At 36.3% G+C, this 8,730-nt stretch overlaps 2 pseudogenes; both read right to left on the bottom strand.

Annotated features, from left to right (window-relative positions):
• Window positions 1-2,259: 2,259 nt before the first annotated feature.
• On the bottom strand, window positions 2,260-4,153 carry LOC102828573 (annotated as a pseudogene).
• Window positions 4,154-6,521: 2,368 nt separating this feature from the next.
• On the bottom strand, window positions 6,522-6,870 carry LOC102820314 (annotated as a pseudogene).
• Window positions 6,871-8,730: the final 1,860 nt, after the last annotated feature.

Genomic DNA, 8,730 nt, shown 5'->3' with positions numbered 1-8,730 from the left:
CGACATGACCATTATATTGGGAGACGGCCACACTCCCAAGGAAGCATCCATTCCATCAGTTGAATACCAATAATAGAGCAAATTATGCCTGTATTAGGTCTCATCACCATTCCAACTGCCAGACCTCTGGAAATCCTGGCCTAATTAAGTTGACACAGAAACATAAACATTATAGTGATATGATTACAATGACAACATTACTAAAAATTGCTAAGATATCAAATATTATTATGACAAGGCTATTGCTGTCAGGTGCCATTCAGTTGCATCTAACTCATAACTACCCTAAGTATAATAGAAGAATACATTGCTTTATCCTCTGCCATATTTACAATTTTAATTATGTATGAGTCCTTTGTTGCTGCCACTTTGTAGGTCCATCTCATGAAAGTCTTCCCTTTAGTCACTACTTTACCTTGGTAAAGTATGATGTCCTTCTCCAGGGATTGGTCTCTCTTGACAACATATCCATATTTTGTGAGGTGTAGTCTCTCCATCCTTGATTCTAAGGAACATTCTGAATGTATAACTTCCAAGATAGATTTGTTTGCTCTTCTGGCAGTACACAGTACTTTTTAAATTCTTCCCCAACATCATAATTCCAATGCATCAATTCTTCTATATTACTCCTTATTTATTGTCCAACTTTGGCATACATATGAATGACTGAAAATACCAAAGTTTGGATAGACTGTATCTTAACCCTCAAACTGACACCTTTGTTCTTTCATATTTTAAAGAGGTCTTTTCCAGTGTATTTTTCTAATACAATTAGTCAAATGATTTGTTGATTATTTCTTTAGTGATAATTGATTGTGAATCCAAGTGAAGTCTTTGAAACTTCAATTTTTTTTCTGTTTAACATGATATTTATTTATCCAGTTGTGAGGGTTTTCTTATCTTTACATTAATGTGCAATCCACAATGGAAGCTGATGTCTTTAATCTTCATCAGTTAAGCACTTCAAGTTATCTTCATTTCCAGCAAGGAAGGTTGTACCATCTGTTTATTGCAGGTTGTTGAGGTTTTCTTCAATTCTAATGCCACTTTATTCTTCATATAATCCCAATTCTTGGATTATCTGCTTAGTATTGTTGTTGTTGTTAAGTGCCATCAAATCAGTTTCAACCCATATCAACCTCATATACAGTCACTGAGGAGTGGCTGGTGAGCTTGCAATTCAAATGGCTTTGCAATCTGGCTTATTAACCCACAGTGCCACACCAGAACTCCACTTTCTTTGTATATAGATTTAATAAAGATGGTAAAAGTATACAACCATGGTGCATATATTTCCTGATTTTAAACCATTCAGTATCTTCTTGTTCTGTTGGAATAACTGCCTCTTGAATATGTACAGGTTTCTCAGGAGCACAATTATGTGCAATGGAATACCCATCCTTCACAATTTTATACATAGCTTGTTATAATCCACACAGTCAAATTCTTTTACTATAAAGCAAAAGTGAACATCTTTCAGGTATTCTCTGCTTTTGACCAATATCCATCTGGGTACAACAATGGTATTTCTCATTCAAAGTCTTCTTCTGAATCTCACTTGAATTTATAGCAGCCCCCTTTCCATGTATTGTTGCAACCATTTTTTAAATTTTCTTCAGCAAAATTTTACTTGCATGTGATTGTAATGATATTATTCAAAGTCTTCCTAATTCCACAAGGTCACCTTTCTTTGGAACAGGCATAAATATGGAATCAAATCAGTTGGCCAAGTACCTATATTCAAATTTCTTGCTATAAATAAGTTAGCACCCCCGTGGTACATCAGTTTGTTTAACATTTTTGTTTGTATTCCTCAATTCCTGGAGTTTTTTTTTTGTTTTTTTTTTCATCCAATGCCTTCAGTGCAGCTTAAACTTTTTTCTTCAATATCAATGGGTCTTGATCATATGATGCAACTTGAAATATTTGAATATTGACCCTTATTTATTTATTTTTTTTGCTAATATGAATCTGTACATTCCTTTCATCTTCTTTTTTTCTATCTCTGATAATTCAATTTATTTATAATTTTAAAAGCTAAATTTCAAACTGACATGCAGATCATTTGTAACTGTTTTAAAAATGATGTTTTCTACAAGAGACCTGGCACCAGGTTTGAACTCATATTTTCAACCACTGCTTCTATGCAAAGAACCATTTTCAAACTCATTGCTAACGGCTTTACAGACATTCATTAAATTCAGATTATTTCTAACAAACAAAATCTTCAGTTCCATTCAAACTTTCCCCACATTGATTTCACTCATAACATTTCACTTTGGAATGAGTTTTCACATGTTTGGTAAGGTATGCTTTTTGGTTGAAAGATTTTCCACATTCACTGCACTCATAGGGTGTCTCTCCAGTGTGGGATCTCTGATGTATTAGCAAGCTGTAACTTACACTGAAGGCTTTTTCACATTCACTACACTTATAAGGTTTCTCCCTAGTGTGGGTTCTCTGGTGCACAATAAGGTATGACCTTTGGCTCCATGATTTCTTATACTAATTAAATTTGTAGGGTTTCTCCCCAGCATGAACTCTCTGATGTTCAGTAAAAGCCTTTGATTTGTTTGAAAGGTTTGTCATATTGATTCCATTCAAAAGGACTTTCACATGTATGAATTCTTATGTGGTAAGTAAGTGATGAGCTATGTCAAAAGGTTTTTCCACATTCTTTACATTCATGGGGTTTCTCCTTTGTATGTGTCCATTGGTGTATAATTAAGTGTGGTTTCTTGTTGAGAGCTTTCCCACATTCCTTAGATTCAAAGGGTTCCTCAAGTGTGAATTCTCATGTTTAGTAAGGGAATTGCTATACTTAAAGGCTTCTCCACATTAAGTATATTCATATGGTATTTAACCTGTATGCGTTCTCATACGTTCTGTAAGAGATGAGTTGTATGTAAAAGATTTTCCACATTCTTTACATTCATAGGGCTTCTCACCAGTATGAGATCTCACATGTTTCATGAGGATTGAATTAAGTATAAAAGTTTTCCCACATTCTGTACATTCATAGGGCTTTTCAACAGTATGACTTCTTAGATGGTCAGTGAGGGCATGTTATGACTGTGGGCTTTGCCACATTGAATACATTCATATGGTTTTTCTCCAGTGTGAACTCTCGGATGTATAGCAAGATGAGACTTTTGGCTTAAGTTTAGCCCACATTCATTACATTCATATAGTTTCTCCCCAGTTTGAATCTGTTGATGAACAATAAATACTTGTTTATGACTGAGAACCTTTCCACATTGATTCCATTAATAGAATTTCACTTTAGCTTGAGTTTTGTCAAACTTGGTAGGAGATGAGCTATGGTTGGATGATTTCTTGTGTTTCTTTCAAGTTTATTTTTTCACACTTATCAGATGAGCTATGTCTGGATAATTTCTCATGTTTCGTCCCAGTCTGAGGTTTATCTTTCTTATATCACATAAACTATGGCAGAATGCTTTGCTGTGTTCTTTAGCGGCAACAGATTTCTTTTTCACAGTTTCTTGTATGAACAGGCAAGTCTACCTTTGGTTTCAAACTTTTCCCAGGTGAACTAAGTTTAAGAAGTCTCTTTTTGGAAGGAATATGTTTTGCAGTCACATTATTTTTTTCCCACCAATGCACTATGCTCCAGGTCTTTCTTTATAGTCAGATTTTTTTTTTTTCTTGAATGGATCTTCCCTAACGAGTTTGTTTTGAGATTCCTGGGGCTTTTCTTCCAGGTCATCATCTTGCTGTACTTCTTCTGTTGTATCATTACCAAGGTTCCTTTTAAAGATGGGTTCTAGTATAGCCATATTCTTCCTCCATTTGCTATAATTTGCTTATGTGTCACTACTTCCCTCAGACAATCTTGACTTGATCTTTTCCTCCTTTTCAATCATGGCTCTTCTCCTTTTTCCAACTTGGAGATCATGTTTAATTGTAAATTTCATACCCCACTGAGGCCAGGTTGCTGTAGTTCTCCAGCATCACATCCTTGTACGGGTTCCAGCATCACATCCTTGTATGGGTTCCTCTGAACAGGATCCAGCTTCTCCCATGCCTTCTGGGTAAAGGCCAGCATCACATCTTTGAGTGTTACTACTCCCGAAGCCCTGCTTCCAGATTTGGATAGACTCATCTCCACTGGGCACAGAGCCTCCTCACCCATCGCTGGACTTCAGTTCTTCACTGTTTCTGCCTTTCTTACGATCTGGTTGCAACAAGATGCCTGCATGGCGACCTCTGTCAATCTTCTTTTGATGATTGCTGCATCGTTGGTGGGTTTGAACAATTGACATTTTGGTTAGCAGTCCAGGGTTTATCCTAAAGCACCACATAAGGACTCCATTTTATCAATTTTTCTTTTTCTTTTTACAGCACAAGCAGATAATCTTTATTTTCAGTAGAAACAGAGCACATAGCAGGCTCACAAGGTAAGTTTTTAATGATTTTTTTTTTTCAAAATCAGGCTTCAATAGCAATAATCAAAATGATGTATTAAAAAAGAGTTATATCACAATAATAAAAAATGAGCCTTAACTGCACAGATCTTTTGATCATAAGTAAAATTTCTAAGGGCACAAAAGTCAGCAGCATGGAGTGACATACAAGTAATGGCTATGAGAATTTTTGACACTTCAAAAATGCAGATTACTGCATTAAACCTAATCTGAATATTTTCTCATTGTTTTTAAACAATGAACAATGATTGCTCAGCAAAATATCAGACATGCAAAGGATATTCCTAAATGAATACTCCCTTAATGCTGCCGACACTAAGCTTTGTGTTTTCCCTCAAAGAATTCTAATGAATCATGACTTCACTATACTCCTATGTATTAGTGTTAGTGGTATGCAACATTGATTTTCCTATTCCAAGGTCAAATAGTAGATTGACTTTGAATTTGGTGGACAGCTATAGGTACCATAATTTTTCACCTTTTATTTTCTTAATAAACTTGACATTTTGTAAACCCTGAGTTATTAGATAACCTGCTAACATGTGTGCGCTTTTCAATCATACTTTACTCCATTCAATTTGAAGCCCACACAATAAGTATTTAAAATTATTTACAGATGATTATTTTAACTAAAGTCATGATGTAATTCACTGCTAGGATAGTTTGATTTCAAATAATGCTTGCAAGCAATAGTTACATGTTTTGTTTACTTTTAACTCATGAAGAGCAATCCATAAAATGATATCTGTTACTCTCTGGCAAAAAGTGCTTTTAGTTTCACTTACTTAGACATAGATAACCAGATTCACTACTCGACTCTCTTTCTTTTATCTTTCCCAAACATGAGTGCTACAGTTTTCCAGCTAAAAAGGTGTCTTTTTTAGAATCTGAAGAGCGTTTTAATAACTGTAATGCCTAGCAAAGAAATCCACAATACCCGACATTCAGGATGTGTTTCTTCCATATAAAATGAATGAACAGAACTGTAAAGTAATTGTTTGAGTAGTTGGCCATTCCACCACACATACTGTAACTTATTTTGGTTAGCTAGGGAAATGAGGTCTCCAGATCCAATTCATATTCAAATGCAAATTCAATTATTTGAAATGAAAAAAAAAAATTGATCTCATAATTCTCTGAGAAAGTTAACAAGTTAATTGTGGTGGTGGTGTGCCATGGAGTGGGTTCTGACTCATAGCCACCATGTGTAGGGATTCAAAGGTTGTATTTCTTTACCAGGAGCAGAAAGCCTCATCTTTCTCCTGAAGATCAGTGGGTAATTTTGAACTGCTGACCTTGAGGTTAACAGCCCAACTTGTAACCACTAAGCTAAAAGAATTCCTTAAGTTAATTCTAGTTGCTACTATAATAGTGGTGGTGGTGGTTGTATGCCTGCCACCAAGTTGGTTCCAATTCATAGCAAGCCTGTTCAGAGTTTCTGAGGCTGTAAATTTTTACAGAAGCAGAAAGCTTCATAGTAGTGAGCAGAAAAAAAAAAAAAGACAATTACTTCTCACTAAATTGTGGTGTTGTAGGATAAGCGCTAGACTGCTATCAACAAAGTCGGTGGTTCAAACCCACCACCAGCTCCTTGGAAACTCTATACAGGGCCATTATGAGTCAGACCCAACTCGATAACATTTAATAAAATCAACTGAAGAAAAGAAAAGAAAAAAAAAAAAAAAAACACTTAAGTTTTAACGAATTCTTATTGTCTCCATATTTATTTTTTAAGCCTTTTAATCATTTATTTCTCCCTGTTAGCTTCTCTAGAGAGAGGGATTTTGCTATCTAAATGGATTCATTCATTTTCTTAGGTATATACAGCTAAAGAAAAACTGGTGTGGATATGATTACATTTTTATGTAATGCCATATTTCTGCTTTTATGTTTGTTAACATTCAGTTTATCCTATTTTAATGACTTTATATAGTATATGAAAGAATCTGCCAACATTTCTATGAGATTACTTGCTTAGAATATTCTGTTTGTTATAGCCTTGAAGCATGTTGTACACTTTTCATCTTTTTAGGCAGGATACACAGGTAAATTCTTAAGTTAATGGATTTTAATCAGTTACAGGACAATAGCAATAGCAATAACTTAGGCGATCCAGTTCATGGTTCGGTTCTCCCATTGCACAGTGCAGGTTCCATCAGATGCGGTATCCCAAAAGCATGAGCTGGCTGTGTGAAAGCCGTATGCACTCTTCTGCACCACTGCACAGGTCACAATATATTTGTAAACGTTTCACAACTTAACTAAATGTGCTAATGACTTCCACTGTGCTTGCAGTTCATTGGTTGATACTGTTTTAATTATAATCTTCAGCACCCAAGAACCCATCTATACACTCCCTTACTATATTATGGGCTTCATCAGCATTGAAACCAATCTCTTCACAGTGGCAATGATACTCCTCCATGGTGGTGCAGAATTTTCCCAGGATGGCTCAATGTTGTTTTAAAGTGCCGTCAAGTTGGTTCTGAATCAGAGTGGTGGGTTTGAATTATTGACCTTACTGTTCAAACTACCTTGTTGTACAATGCATTATCCTGCATAAGTGCCAAACCAAGACTCCAAAGAAGCCTTCATTATTCCAACTCAAAGATTGATTTTTTTGTTTTGTCACTGCACCAAAAGGAAATGGTTAATGTTCAAACATTTCAAGAAGTATCATATGGTCAATGATACTGAAGGAGGAAGTCTAAGGCACATTGAAGGAATTGGCAAAGAACAAGGCACCAGGAAGTGATGGAATAACAATTGAAATCTTTCAAGAAAGTGGGTGGCAAAGGAGGCACTCACTCATCTCTGCCAAGAAACTTGAAAGACAACTCTCTGGCCTACTGATTTGAAGAGATCTGAATTTGTGCCCATTCCAAAGAGAGGTGACCCAGTGGAATGTGAAGTCATCGGACAACCTCTTTGATGTCCCATGCGAGTAAAGCTTTACTAAAGGTAATACATACACAGCTGCAAGCATACATTGACAGAGAACTTCCTCCTTTTAAATCTACTGGGTTGCTATTGGGCTGCTAATCTCATGATCAGCAGTTTGAAACTATCAGATGTTCTGCAGGAGAAAGATGAGGCTTTCTACTCCCATAACTGCCCTGTGATCTTTCACTTAATTCACAACAAAAACATTTTTAAAACACCTTAATGAAAAGGGATGGTGTGGAGTAGTTAATCTTTCAATTACTAAAGAGAGTGATAGAAAAGCTAGAGGTGGCTGTGGTATCTTAAATTTATTTGATATGGTTTTTCTATTGAATGTATTCTTAATTCCCACCAAAAGATTGGTTTGTTGTTGTTGTTATGTTCCATGGAGTCAGTTCCAACCGATAGTGATCCTGTATAGGGTTTCTGAGGCTATAAATCCTTACGGGAGCAGATAGCCTCATCTTTCTCCTGTGGAACATCTGGTAGTTTCAAACAGCTGACCATGAGATTAGCAGCCCAATTAATAACCACTATGCTACTAAGAGATTAGATAGGACCTTGCAAATAAGGCATACAAAACTCTAAGTCTGGGATTGGTTAATTTTGCCATCCCAGAAGAATTAAAAGGAGGACCATCATGAAAGAAGAGCATAAGTGGAGAATGAGATCTCTACCAAGAAAACTGGTGATATCAGAGACCGTAGCAGAGACTGAGGTGTGGAGTAGGTAAATGCTCTAGCGTCATTATTGGAGTAAAGCTGATTGCCTATGGATAGAGGGCTGACTTGAAGAGTATGCCTTTCCAGGATTCACAGAGTGGCTAAATGAGCTTTATAACGTTTGTCTGAACAAGGTAGAAGACAAGGGCCCAGATGGCTGAGAATCCAAAAAACAAGAATGAGATGTGTCTACAGCATGGTAGAGAAGAGGGGCTTCTGATTGGAAAGTTGCTTCATCTTGAGCGGTTTTTGATGCCAAATTGTAACCTGTTCACTTCCCTAATAAACTTCATAATTATGAGTATTGTTATCAGTTCCATGCGGCCATTGCAATGGAATATCAAACACATATGTAAAACAGGGAGTGCTGTGGTTGGTGTCAGAATAGGATAGAGAAGGTTGTAGGGTGGAGGTGTATCTGACTTCCATATCTTAGCAATTGGCCTTGGACTGATTTTGAGTTTGATTTTCCTTCAACCTTGTGAAGCCAGAGGAAATCAGATATGGTCCTCACACAGTATTGAGAGCATATATGACCACATCTTAATCAGAATCAGCTTTTAGATTATCTTGGCCACTATCTCACCTACCCCACTGGTGTTAGAGACGTTCTGAGGTTA

Source organism: Chrysochloris asiatica, unplaced genomic scaffold, assembly GCF_000296735.1.
Source record: "Chrysochloris asiatica unplaced genomic scaffold, ChrAsi1.0 scaffold00153, whole genome shotgun sequence".
Lineage (NCBI taxonomy): Eukaryota > Metazoa > Chordata > Mammalia > Afrosoricida > Chrysochloridae > Chrysochloris > Chrysochloris asiatica.
This window is presented reverse-complemented; position numbering and strand designations above follow the sequence as displayed.